Source organism: Odocoileus virginianus, chromosome 24, assembly GCF_023699985.2.
Source record: "Odocoileus virginianus isolate 20LAN1187 ecotype Illinois chromosome 24, Ovbor_1.2, whole genome shotgun sequence".
Lineage (NCBI taxonomy): Eukaryota > Metazoa > Chordata > Mammalia > Artiodactyla > Cervidae > Odocoileus > Odocoileus virginianus.
In genome coordinates this window covers 18,809,073-18,824,228 of record NC_069697.1, presented here as the reverse complement: position 1 = coordinate 18,824,228, position 15,156 = coordinate 18,809,073, and positions in this window count along the sequence as shown.

The window sequence follows — 15,156 nt, the reverse complement described above, 5'->3', positions numbered from 1 at the left end:
TAGTACATTTGTTCTTCTCTTAGGTTAACTTTATCCTTAAATTTTTTTTTTTTACATTTGTAAAGCATATACAAATATTGTTTGCATTTACTTTGAGTCTGTAGAATTTCTGTAAAATAGACTCTGAATTTTTATTTAAGATTACAAGCATAATCTGGAGAGAAAAATGGCCTAATATTTACAAAATTAGATCTAGCCTATGAGTTTATTTTCAAACCATATATTTCTCAATTTACTGGATTAAAAAAAAGGTCATAAGACAGAAATATTTCTGTCTTTTTCTGATTTGTTTTCTTGCCTCAACATTCACTTTCTAAGAAGAATGATTAAAAAGAAAGAATCGAGAAGTTCATAAATCCTGATTTTAATACCTACTAAATGTGTTGCTGCATGGTAACTCTGAAGCCCTATATATATATCAGAAATAGGCATGCTCACATAATAGTAAAGCCTGAATGAGATGAGACATATGAGGTGATTTGTAAATTGCAAAATAATATAGAAATAGAGTTTATGACCACTAGGTAACTGAAAAGGCACAAAAACATAGATGAACAATGTTCTCTAATGCCTTGAGAGTTGTTTAATAAATTAGGATTTCTGGATTGTAATAATACATATTTTCATCATTTATTAAGTGCTTTCTGTGGATCAACTTTTGTGACAAATGGAATATAAAGATGAAAAACACAAACCTTTCCTTCAAAGTTTATGGATGAAAATTGCAACACAGCATGATGTTTAATAAAATTGAGGAAAGTTTCAAAGATCTAACATCAGATCAGCTCATTAAGTCTTTAGTTAGTAGGTGGAACTAAATCTTGTCAGAGGCGAATATCTCTTCTCCAATCAATTCTGAAGGTAATGATTAGAGAAAGAATATCTTTAGATTGCATCACTCCACAGGTTTCATTTTGGAATGTAATAATGTTTTTCAGATGCAGGAGTAATTTTACTTGAAAGTCTTTGGGAATTTTTTATAAATATATTATTTACGGTAATAAATATAGATATTTAGGATGTTGACATTTTAAGACTCAATAATTAATAAAGAAAATTATTTCTTCCTAATTGTGATAATAAATGATAGTGTTTTGTCATTCATTAAACACCAAACTTTTGCAGTTGTCTGAATGGAGGCTTCCTCCAGGAGAAAATAAGTTAACCACCTACTTAAACAATAATAATATATCCATTGTAACAGTTGATATCTATATCAATCTATAGCAGTTATCTTTGGCTGGGTAACAAGCAACCCAGTAAATCAAAGTGGTTAATGTTAACAAACATCTATTTATTTCTCATGTTGTATGGAGCTTGGAGTTTGTCTATTGTCTCTGTTATAGGTCTATGGTTTTAACTGAAGGTCTAAACCACTTGATGTTTTATTCTGTGATCCAGGCTGAAGGAACAGGTTCTATCTGAGATACTCTATTCTTGGGGCACAGGACAAAAACACAAGAGTGACCAAGCTGAACTAGTCCATTTGCAGTAAAGCTTTTGCTAATTTGTGGCATCCATGCAAAAACTAATCAAAGTAAACCACAAGACAAACCTTCCACCATTGGGGTGGGAAAGGAAGGAAACACTTTCACAAAATTAAAATCTACAGGAAAAGTCTTTGAGTAGACACAGTAGAAATTATGTCCTCATTTTAAAGACGTACAAACTGAAGTATACACCCTAGGGGTCAGTATGGCTTAGTAGTTGAGAACAACTACTCAATGTTGAGTTAGACAGATCTAAAGCTGATTCCTGACTCTGCCACTTACTAGGTTTTTGATCTTTGGAGTGTGTGCATCCTAACTTGCTCCAGTCTTGTCTGACTCTGTGCGACCCTATGAAGTATAGCCCATCTGGCTCCTCTGTTCATGGGATTCTCCAGGCAAGAATATTGGAGTGGGTGGCCATGTCCTGCTTCAGGGGATCTTCCTGACCCAGGGATTGAACAAGCATTTCTTAAGTCTCCTGCATTGGCAGGCGGGTTCTTTACCACTAGTGTCACCTGGGAAACCCCATGGTCTTTGTCAGTGACCTCTTTATCTGTCTTCCTAGTGGCTCAGACAGTAGAGAATCTTCCTGCAATGCAGGAGACTTGGGTTCAATCCTTAGGTCAGGAAGATCCCCTGGAGAAGGAAATGCAACCCACTCCAGTATTCTTGCCTGGAGAATTCCATGGACAGAGGAGCCTGGTGCTCTATAGTCCATGGGGTTTCAAAGAGTCAGAATTGAATGAGCAACTTTCAATTTCACTTCTTTTTTTATATGTAAAATGGTGGGAACAATCCATATTACAGAATATTTACTAATACTTAATCAAATAAAAAACGTGAAGAAACTAGCACAGTGTCTAGAAGATACCAATCACTCCTGAAATGTCACCATTATTTTCATTGAAATAAACTTCCTAAGTCATTCCGTGAGTGAGAAGAGCGGTAATGAAATTCAGAATTCGTGCTCCATTCTTGTGTTTTTTCAGAATACTTATTTGTCTCCATGTTAAATAGTCCTTCCAGGATAAGAGTTAACTAATAAGTCAATCCAATTGGTACTACATGGAGATTTCAAAAATATTATACAGAATGGTTCCAAGGAAGTACGAAAAGTTTGAACTGGGGTATATATGTAATCCTATTTCATAAAATATGAATAAATAAGAGCATTGTGTTAATAGATTTTGAATAATGTAATCGTGTACCTTGCAATATCATGTACATCAAGGCTGTATATTGTTACCCTGCTTATTTAACTTATATGCAGAGTACATCATGAGAAACACTGGGCTGTAAGAAGCACAAGCTGAAATCAAGGTTGCTGGGAGAAATATCAATAACCTCAGATATGCAGATGACACCACCATTATGGCAGAAAGTGAAGAAGAACTAAAGAGCCTCTTGATGAAAGTGAAAGAGGAGAGTGAAAAAGTTGGCTTAAAGCTCAGCATTCAGAAAACTAAGATCATGGCATCTGGTCCCATCACTTCATGGTAAATAGATGGGGAAACAGTGGAAAAAGTGACAGACTTTATTATGGGGGGCTCCAAAATTACTGCAGATGGTGACTGCAGCCATGAAATTAAAAGACAGTTACTCCCTTGAAGGAAAGTTATGACCAACCTAGACAGCATATTAAAAAGCAGAGACATTACTTTGCCAACAGAGGTCCGTCTAGTCAAAGCCTTGGTTTTTCCAGTGGTCATGTATGGATGTGAGAGTTGGACAGTAAAGAAAGCTGAGAACTGAAGAATTGATGCTTTTGAACTGTGGGGTTGGAGAAGACTCTTGTTAGTCCCTTAGACTGCAAGGAAATCCAACCAGTACATCCTAGCAGAAATCAGTCCTGAATATTCATTGGAAGGACTGATGCTGAAGCTGAAACTCCAATACTTTGGCCACTTGATATGAGGAGCTGTCTCATTTGAAAAGACCCTGATGCTGGGAAAGGTTGAAGGCGGGAGGAGAAGGGGTGGACAGAGGATGAGATGGTTGGATGGCATCCCTGACTTGATGGACATGAGTTTGACTAAGCTCCAGGAGTTGGTGATGGACAGGGAGGCCTGACATGCTGCAGTCCACTGGGTCACAAAGAGTCAGACCTGAATGAGTGACTTAACTGAACTGAACTGTGCTGCAATATCATGAAGCACTTGGTAAATTGCCATATTCATTTTTTAAATAAATTATTTAAAAATAAATATCATTTGATAATGTTTCTCTCTTACTAACCAGTAGGCCTTTAATCAACATTTTAGTCAACTCTTTTGAGACTTGCAGTTAGCATATGAGATATTTTTTAAATTTAAATATCAAATACATTGGTTCTTTACCTTGACTTTCACTAAATAAATGTGATTTTTTAAAGGTGTTTTCAAATAACCTTGTCATTTTCCTCAGGACAATAATTTTATAATATGAATTATATAAATCAATTACTCTGTGCCAAATTGTCCTTTTTATATGGAACTGTAGATAAAAACACTGCTACAGGCAAATCCAATAGAACAAGGCCTAAACAAGGACATAATTAATACAAACCCAACAAATTGTTAGAAAATCTCATATGGATAGTGCTTACTAAGAGTAAAGAACTTTACCATGTTATAAACTTATTTTGAAAACTAATTTTCTTTCTGATTTATGATGAATATCTAGAATGCCAAAGGAATAAAGTAAAGAATAATGTAATAAAAACTTATTTTTCAGTTAAATGGAACTAATTCACTAATGTGATAATAGCTCATCAGCTTCTTTCCCTGTATTCTCAACATCAAAATGCAAGTACTCGGATGAACAATTAAAGTTGAGACACACTTTGGACACGCTGCTGTCGAGAACTAAAAGAAAATGAAAAGCATCACTTGGCTTTGCTTCATGGGAGACAATCAATGACCAATCAGGCCGTTTAAAAACAGAAAACAAAACAAATAACAACAATAGACAATATTAAAAAATGGATAAATCTATTGTTTCTTATAGAAAAGAGTTCATACTACAGTCAGAATGAGTTAAAAGATATTTATTTTAGGCCATTTGCTTAGCTCACTGGCTCCTTATATAAGGATATTCTATGCAACATGAATATTAAAAAAAAATAGTAATTTCTTATAACACCACAGAATTCGGTGTCAGAACAACCAGATGCTGAAATTAGGAATTCTAAAACAACTCTACAAAGAATCTTCCTCAGCATCATTTCAGTTTTATGAGAAGTAGAAATACTTGGCAAATGGAATTTAATGACAAAAAATTATACAAATCACACTTTAAGAGAATTGGAAACCAAATTGGTTGAGCTGAATCTTCTCTGAGGTCCCTTGAAGCATAAAATACAGTAAGTCTATGATAGAATCGACTCAGTTGCATATAGGTAGTATTGCTATGCATTTTGGATTATGGAAAATAATATTTATCAGACAGGCTGAGAAGAGAAGCACCTGTGCTGCTAGGATCATAGAGAATTCATAAGCTGATTACTCTTGCATAATACAGTTAAACTTGATAACATGAAGATGTCATAGAAAATGCTATGAAGGAAGAAAACTAAAGACTTGAAGAAGTCTTAACCTATTTTTTGATTGAAGTCTGAGAACTAGGCCTGTGCCATCCCTTAAAACTCAGGATACCTTCATGAAAATATGAAGTCAAGCATCAAAGTAGGTTGGCATTCAGGTGGTAAATCATGCAACTCAATTAATGTACTCAATAGTTTTTACAAAATATGTGTAATTCCAAGCAAAACTGAGCATAAACACCATGAGTTTCATTTTCAGGAAACTTAGAAGAATAAGAAATTGGCCCATGTAGGTAAAATTTAATTTTGTGAGATTGTATCTTTGAGACTCGTCCACAACACCATTTTTCATAGTCTATTCTGAAAATGAAAATAGTTAGGTTATTTTGGTAAGATTATGGATTAAATAATATTTCTCTACAATTATTATAATTTTGCACTTCACAATAATAAATCTATTGGTTTCCAGATGGATAGTCTTCCCTAGTAAGACCTGGAGCCTGCCTATCTTCTTTGGTTCCTAAGACACTATTCCATAACAATTCCCATCTTTTTAAACTTCTTACTTGAAGCTTTTTCTTTTGTAGAAAAAGATTTGTCCTTCCATATCATAAAAGAAGTAGAACCAATCAGATTAATAGTCTCAACTGACCACCTTTGCAATTTTACCTCTTTCTGTCCAGTTTCAAATGAAGTGGATTCCCGTTTTTCCAAAACCAACCCATGTGTTTGTGTTTTGAACCCATTTCTTCTCTTATCTTTGCAAATTTCAATCCTGTCTCCATTTACTTGATCAGTATTCCTTCATACTCTCTTCAATCTCTTTACTCACTTTCTTCCTACCACCTCCTGCCCCTCAGATTATAAGCATAAACTAAGTAACGAACAAGCAAATCAAAACCAAACTCAGCCAAACAAATGGAAACTTTTCTAATGACCTCCGAAAATTGCAAACCCAACAGATTTTTTTTCTTTTTGTCTTTACTTTACTGCACTTCTTGGCTATTAGTTTCTTTTGACATTTTCTAAAGCCTTGTCATTTTCATACAACTTTCTTTTGATTCTCTTCACAACTTCTGGCCACTGCTATTTATTTCTTCTAAGATTTTTTTTTCCTCTATCTATAATGAAAATTAGAGTTTCCTTCCATTCTGTCCTAAGCCTACCACAATTCTCATCTACATGTCACTGTGAGTGAACCTTACTTGCATATCATTTTATCCATACATTTATGTTCTGTCACAAGTTCCCAAAACATAGAGGTTAAGATCATGAATTTGGGAGTCAGATAGATTATGAATTAAGTTCTACCACTTTTTACATATAGACTTCTGAACTCTACCTCTCTGCCTGGTTCAGATGTATGTTCCAGCTCTGGGTCTGCCTTTACCCTCTGCCTTCTGATAAGTACTGGGGTTATGCTTATGTCTTCTGCCAATCCCATTGGACTATGAGAGCATGCATGGTGGTTGCATGCTCACTTCATCAGTGAGTTTCTTATAAATGGCATAGTAACAAGAATGTCTGTGGAGTTCACAGTTGTGGCAACCTGCCATCAATTGAGTCTCTATGTTTGAGTTGAGTAATATCAATACCATGGCAGAAAGTGGAGAAGAACTAAAGAGCTTCTTGATGAAAGTGAAAGAGGAGAGTGAAAAAGTTGGCTTAAAACTCAACATTCAGAAAACTAAGATCATGGCATCCAGTCCCATCATTTCATGGGAAATAGATGGGGAAACAGTGGAAACAATGGCCGACTTAATTTTTCTGGGCTCCAAAATCACTGCAGATGGTGATTGCAGCCATGAAATTAAAAGATGCTTACTCCTTGGAAGGAAAGTTATGACCAACCTAGACAGCATATTAAAAATCAGAGATATTACTTTGCCAAAAAAGGTCCGTCTAGTCAAAGCTATGGTTTTTCCAGTGGTCATGTATGGATGTGAGAGTTGGACTATAAAGAAAGCTGAGCACTGAAGAATTGATGCTTTTGAACTGTGGTGTGGAGAAGACTCTTGAGAATCCCTTGGACTGCAAGGAGATCCAAGAAGGAGATCAGTCCTGGGTGTTCTTTGGAAGGACTGATGTTGAAGCTGAAACTCCAATACTTTGGCCACCTGATGCGAAGAGCTGACTCATTTGAAAAGACCCTGATGCTGGGAAAGATTGAGGGCAGGAGAAGGGGATGACAGAGGATAAGATGGTTGGATGGCATCACCGACTCAATGGACATGGGTTTGGGTAAACTCCAGGAGTTGGTGATGGACAGGGAGGCCTGGCGTGCTGAGATTCATGGGGTCACAAAGAGTCGGACACGACTGAGCGACTGAACTGAACTGAACTGAATATCAATACTTCTTCTCTGACTCTAATCCCCCTCTAATGGTTATCAAAAGCTTTTAAAAGATGCTTTATTCTAGCATTATGTTATAATACTGGTAAAACTAGAACTGGATTCTACTTTCCTTTTAGCAGCAGCACCACCATTCATAAAGTTAACCTTTAAATTCATCTCTAAAATGATGTGCTCAAGGAAAATTGTTAAGGCACTGGAGGAAAAATATTAGAGATTCTATTTATATTCAGATATATTATTTAAGATAAAACAGAAGAAATTAACATTACTAATGTTTCACATTCATATTAATAGTAGTATGAATATATAATTTGTAACTGAATATACATAGATCAAGTTGTGGGTTGTTTACTATGCTGACTGCTAGTCAACATAGTCTTTTGCGTGAATTAGATATTAACTCCTCTCTCTGCAGGCATATACAATCCCACAACAAGGCACATAGCTTGGTGAGCAGTGTGTTTCTACCTCAATCTCCCTCTAAAGTACATTCTATGTCACAGGATACTACATCTACACATTTATGAAGTGTCCATGAATGTTCAAAAGTATTTTATTGATGAAGTGCCAAGTCATTGTCTATCCTTAAAGAAATTTTTGGCAACTTTCAAAATCATTCTAAATTATAATTGTAAACTTCAAACTTAGAAATATGAGATGATAATTATTTCTATATTATTTATCATTTGAGTGACCTGGAAAGCCCACTTTTAGATAGGCAGGACATTACTTAATGATAGATACTTAGAGTAATTTGATTCATCTTTATGTGACTAAAAAGTTGGTTTATGGGATGTAACCCCTTGGAGCTATGCTACCACAAATATAGTTGCAGTTCATCATCCATCCATTCATTCATTTATTAAATTTATTATTACATTTCCTGGGACATCCTTGGTGGCCCAGTGGCTAAGACTCTGCACTACCAATGCAGGAGACCTAGGTCAGATACCTGGTCAGGGAACTAGATCTCTCAGGCTGCAACTAAAGAGCCCACGTACCACAACTTAGACCTTCAGATACTTATGGAGCACCTACTATGTGTCAGTCACTGCCCTAGGTACTGAGGATACAACTATGGAGAAGCACTTTGAATTCCTAAACCTCAGGGAGCTTAGCTGGGGACGGGTGTCTTAAGAAAAATATTCTTTCAAAAAATACATAAAATAGAATAAAGTCATTTCTTCTCTCTAAAATATTGGTTTGCATTTTTCATATTTGATGTTCTCTATGTCGTTATTTATATGCCTGGAAGGGTTTTCATGTTTTGTTTTTTTTTTTGATCATTTAACTTCCTACAAAAGGCTGCAGGGTTAGAAAATGTGAAACTAATGTTATTTTCATACAGATGCACTTGGCTTTTACCATTTTATGCACTCACCTTGTATTATGTCTGATCTTGTGGAGTCTTTCATGTCTAGACTTAGAAGTTCACTTTGTATGCTACTGTGCTTGGTTAAAATCAACACACCACAACACTAAGCAAAATAGATATTGAACACAAAAGAGAAATGTTTTGAAATAACAATTTAAATTCCTGTGATGCAATTCAGTTTCCAAGGGTTTTACCTTCTGAATGAATGCAAAGACTGATGAGACAAAATAGCAAGTGATTTTTTCAGTGGCAGAATCCTGACAGCTTCAAACATCTAGAACATGTATACAAAATGGGAAATGAACAATAGTAAAAGGTATTTAATCAGCATCTTAAACAGTATTTTTATTTCAAAAAAACCCATGAATTTTATTTCATGAATGAAGAATATAGCCAATGCCAAGTGACAAGTTTTTGAAGTTTCTTAAAAGTTACCATTTCCTGGGACATCCCTGATGGTCCAGTGGCTAAGACTCTGCACTACCGATGCAGGGCCCCAGTTTAGATCCCTGTAGGGAACTAGATCCCACATGCTGCAACTAAAGAGCCCATGTGCCAAACTGAGATCTGCATGGCCAAATAAATAAATAAATAAATAAATTTTTTTATAAAGTTACTATTTTCTGCCAACCTAAGTCCTGAGTAGAACTAAAAGATAGAACATTAGAAGCAATGAGAAACAGGATTAAGTTGTACTATGAACAGTACAACTATGACAGTTGTAGTGAGAAGTGAAAGAGACAAAAGTAACACCAAGATCACGACCATCTGGAAGGTGGCCTGGAATCATTAAGTACAGGAGAAAATAACCTTTCACAGCTCAGTAACTTTGGAGGGCATTATTGTTCTACATTATAAGATCATAAGTTCAAATGACCCAATATTGTGCACTCTGTCTAGATAGTCAAGAAAATGAGTAATGTAGACTTCTAATATTAGCACCGATGTAATCAATGCTCTGTGACATTAATTTAGCATTATATAATATAGATCATAAAGTGAAGGTCAGACTTTTTAAAATGAAGTACAGGTCTGCAAGCTTTATATGACTGTCTCATGCCGTGGTAGTAATTTAACATGTATTTCTAAGTGTGTGACACTGCCAAGACTTAACATGCCCTCGGATGGCAGCCATCCATGCTAATGTAAATTCATTTATACTTTGGCAAGTCAGTAATGTTATTCCTGACAGGAAAAAAGAAAATATCATTTAGGTAACCGAGTAAGGTATGGTCTTTCAAACAACCAGACAATGTGTGTATAAACCTTTTTGATTTGCATAAGTGGATAATCAAAGATGAGACCACTGCGTGTCATTAAACCAATGAAAATTCAGTATAAGATGTTAACTTTCAGACAGAGAACTTTCTTATGAGATGAGTAGACAGGATTCTCAACAAAAATTGTTGGCTTATATCAGAGTCCAATAACATCTATTAAATGTAAACGCAAGTTATAGATGTCTGGAATATAGGTTTACCCTATTAATCCAAAGTAGAGCATTTCTATGAAAACTTTTATAAGCTGAAATGGTTATAAAACAAAGAGGCAATTACATTAAGACACATCTTGCTAATGGATACACAAAACAAATTGAGATAAAGCACAGATGTTCACAGACCATTTCAAAGCTATGTCAGCTGGCTACTGAGATGCTGAGTCTAGTTCTCAAGGATGGAGCTTGGTACTGCTTTTATAAAGGCTTACTGCAAGCTATTTTTGTTTTTTGTAAAAATCTCCCTTAGCTTTATTTCAGCTAACAAAATCAGGTATTAATGTAGGTCTTTCATAAAAGCCAAGTGTTGTAAACTGAACTTATCAAAACAAACATTTGCTTATATATTTATATAGGCAAATGTCAAATCATTCTATATTTTATCCTTACAATATATTTTCTTAGGAACAAGAACTTTTAATAGAGAATTTTAATTTTTTTACACTCAGAGTCTCTTTATTCATTAATAAACAAGTTGATGAAAATTCTGCGCATTCAAATTGTTAATATATAACTTCTAAACATTTATTTTACAATGAATTACTACTCTATCTTGTCTGTAATTTTAATACTTGATATGGCTAATTATAACCACCACCACCATCCTCCCTTCCACTAGCATAATACACTTCTGGCCCTGCCAGTTTATTCCATTATTAAAATATGCTATTTTGGTACAATTAGTTGGATATCTGAATAAAGGTATAAAATGAGTATTTGATCCCACTGGAAACATTGGCACAGTATATTGCTAAGAAACAAAGGAATTATAATTAGCCACAAGATTCTTGAGTGTACAAAAATAACATTTTCAGAATTCTCCTATTATTAAAACAATGACCATTTTTGCAAAAGTAGAACTTTGGGTACTTCCTCTTTGTTTCATGAATTGTCACTGCTAGAAAAAGAGGATAAAAATTCAAGGATGTTTTAATCAACAGTTATGATAACTGAAATGTTCAAGACATTTCTATTTAGTAATAAATTTTGCTTGCAGAATCAACATAATTCCATTTTCTAAAATTATTTTGGGGATTCACTAAAATACATAATGGTATACAGAAGGTGGCTTCTGTATACCATTATATATATTGGTAGGCAGGTGCTCCATGATAGAATAGATGTCTCTTTTTTACAATTCTGCTGGAACAAACCTACAAACATGCTACTTTGTTGAAAATTAGCATTTCTTAACAGGCTTCTTTAATTGATTATAAATAAGTCAGATTTGTACTCTACCTTAACCTTTACACAAAATCTGGCTCTACTATTAGCTACAGTTAATGAAAATTCCACATAATTCCCACATGTTTCTCATATATCTCTAATAGGGTGGTCTCGTATGCTCTCTAATTAGGTAGTTTCTTGAATTTTTATCACTAAAGGCAATTCTTTGGATTGAGGCATGTTTGAACTCTTCTATAAAGCAACAAAAGTTCAATCAAATTCCCGACAGCTTTAAGAAACTTGCAAACTAATGCAAAAATATATATGCCAAGCAAAATATTACAACAGATAATATAATATTTTTAGAAGGTAAATGAAGTTGGAGGATTTTTCTTCAGTCAAGACTTAATCTGAGGCTTCAGAAATCAAGATGGTATGTGTTGTTATAAGAACAATCAAACAGATCAATGTAGCAGAAGATAGAGTACAGAATTTATATGTTCAACAGAAAGTTATTTACAATTTGATAGCTGATCAATCCTCCTGGAAATTCATATACAAAACAATAAAACCTTAAAATTTATAACATATAAAATAAAACTCAATATATATATAGGTTTAAACCCAGGAGATAAGATTTTTACAAAACTTCAAGTAGGAAACAGTAAAAAAAATAATATTTGTGACATTGGGTAGGCAAAGATTTCTTAAATAAGAAATAAAAGAGAGAACAAGATAAATGTGATTTATTAAAATTAAATCTTCCACTCTTGGAGCACATTGCTAAGAGAATGAAAAGGCAAGTGACAGACTAGAAGAAAATTTGGCAAAAATTCTTCTATATGTGATAAAAAAAACAAAACCATGAATCTATAATACAGAAGGAATTTTAAATTTTAACAAGAAGAAGACAAAAACTACAAACTTAAAAATGAGTAGAAATGTCTCAACAGGAAATTCCTCAGAGAAGATATATGGATAATAAATTATAAGAAAAAATGCTCAACATTATAAGTCATTAGTAAAATAAATATTTAAAACCATATATAGGCTTCCCTGGTGGCTCAGAGGTTAAAGCGTCTGCCTGGAATACAGGAGACCCCGGTTCAATCCCTGAGTTGGGAAGATCCCCTGGAGAAGGAAATGGCAACCCACTCCAGTACTCTTGCCTGGAGAATCCCATGGAGGGAGGAGCCTTGTAGGCTACAGTCCATGGGGTCACAAAGAGTCGGACACGACTGAGCGACTTCACTTTTTTATAGGTACTCCTGTATAAACACTAGAAAGTCTACAAACAAACAAGCAAACTGATAATACCAAGTGTTGGTGAGGATGTAGTACAACTGAAGACTCACATTGCTGGAGGAAATATAAAATGATAGAGCCACTTTGGAGAAAAGTTTGATGGTTTCTTATAAAGTTATCAATACACTTACAATATAACCCAACTGAGGTATTTATCCAAGATAAATTACATGTCCACACAAATTACTTGTGCTAACGTTCATAGCAAGTTTGTTTTTATCATAGCCAAACACCAGAAAAGATACCAAATTCCATCAACTAAAGAGTGGAGAAACTGTGGAAAATATATACAGTGGTATCCCACTCAGCAATGAAAAGTAATGGATACTGAGATATTCAACAAAATGGATATGTCAAAAGCATTATGCGAAACACAAAAGTTTATATACCGTATGATTCCATGTATATAATGTTTGCGAAAGGCCAAAAGTACAAGGATAAAAACCAGATTAATAATTGCCAGAGGCTGAAGCAGGGAGAGGAGAGCAACTGCAGAGGGACTCGTGGACATTTTTCAGGGCCATGGAATGTTTTAGATTTGGATTTTAGTAGTGGTTGCACAACTATATCCAATTGTTAAAATTCATCTACCTGTGCCCTTTAAAAAACTGAAAGTGAAAGTTGCTCAGTCACGTCTGACTCTTTGTGACCCCGTGGGCTGGGGAATGCCAGGCTTCTCTGTCCGTGGAATTCTCCAGGCCAGAATACTGGAGTGGGGAGCTCTTCCCTTTCCCAGGGGATCTTCCCAACCTCGGGCTCGAACCCAGGTCTCCCTCATTACAGGCGGTTTCCTTACTGACAGCCACAGGGGAAGCCCACACTTTAAAAGGATGACCTTTATCATATGTAAAATATGCCTTAATAAACCTGATTTAAAAAAAAGAAAATCTTCCTCTTTGATTTAATTTCACCCCAAAATATTACTTCCTGAAGTACACATTGGGATTTAATTGGATTGCTGTTTCTTAGAGCAATAGCAGCAGACCCAATCTGGAGTACATTGTAGAATACAACTGAAAAGGAAAATGATGTGTTCAATGTAATACAATAAACTTTAATATTAATAGTGGATCAAAAACCTTAAGTAAATATTATTCTTAAAATGAGATAAGAGGTGAGGGGCCACTAATCCTAAGTTCAATGTCAGGTGGGAAACAAAAATAAAGGTAGGGTACTAGGCAATCAAGGGCTTCCCTGGGTAGCTCAAGCAGTAAAGAATCCACCTACCAATGCAGGAGATGTGGGTTCAATCTGAGTCAGGAAGATCTCCTCGAGAAGTAAATGGCAACACATTCTAGTATTCTTGCCTTGAGAACCCCAATCCACCAGGTCACAAGAGTTGCACAACAGTTGGTGATTAAATAACAACAAGAACAGGGCAATCACTACTGAGTATTGACTTGAATGATAAAATTGCATGTGATAAAATTGAAGATGTGCTGGCAAAGCTTAAACAGGTAATTAAAAAAACAAAAACAACTGTATAACAGTATTAAGTAGTAGATAGAAACATGCAATTGTTATTTGTTGTTTGTCTTTGTTTTATTACTTGCTTGCTATTACCAGGTTGAGATCAAGGACTAGAAGAGAGTGAATCATACAATAAACATGATGTAAACATGTCAATAAATGTTCTTGATGTAAACAGTCAAGAAATATCTAGAGCAAGGGACTCAGCCATGGGAGCCACCATGGCTTAAAGGAGGTCCATGGGAGACCAGAAGTAAATTAAGATGCTTCCACTAGGGAAAGAGCACAAATATATGTAGACAAATGTGGGGAAAGGGACTCATTAACTTCACCTTATGGTTTCATGCCTTATGTTTTCATTATTGAAAACATCAAAATTTTAAAGTAGTAATTGTAGAATACATTAATTTAGATGCACTATGCTTATCTCTAATCTATAGCTAGCTATCTAATTGGAGAGAGGTGTATATGTCACATTTTTAACATAAAGCCTTATATTTTTATTTTTACTTTTTTTAGGGTTGAATTTATTTTTTATTTATTTATTTTTCCTTTATTTTTATTGGTTGGAGGCTAATTACTTTACAATATTGTAGTGGTTTTTGCCGTACATTGACATGAATCAGCCATGGATTTACATGTGTTCCCCATCCTGAAACCCCCTCCCACCTCCCTCCCCATCCCGTCCCTCTGGGTCTTCCCAGTGCACCAGCCCTGAGCACTTGTCTCATGCATCCAACCTTTACTGGTGATCTGTTTCACTCTTGATAATATAGATGTTTCACTGTGATTCTCTCAGATTATCCCACCCTTGCCTTCTCCCATAGAGTCCAAAAGTCTGTTCTGTACATCTGTGCCTCTTTTTCTGTCTTGCATATAGGGTTATAATTACCATCTTTCTAAATTCCATATATATGTGTTAGTATACTGTAATGGTCTTTATCTTTCTGGCTTACTTCACTCTGTATAATGGGCTCC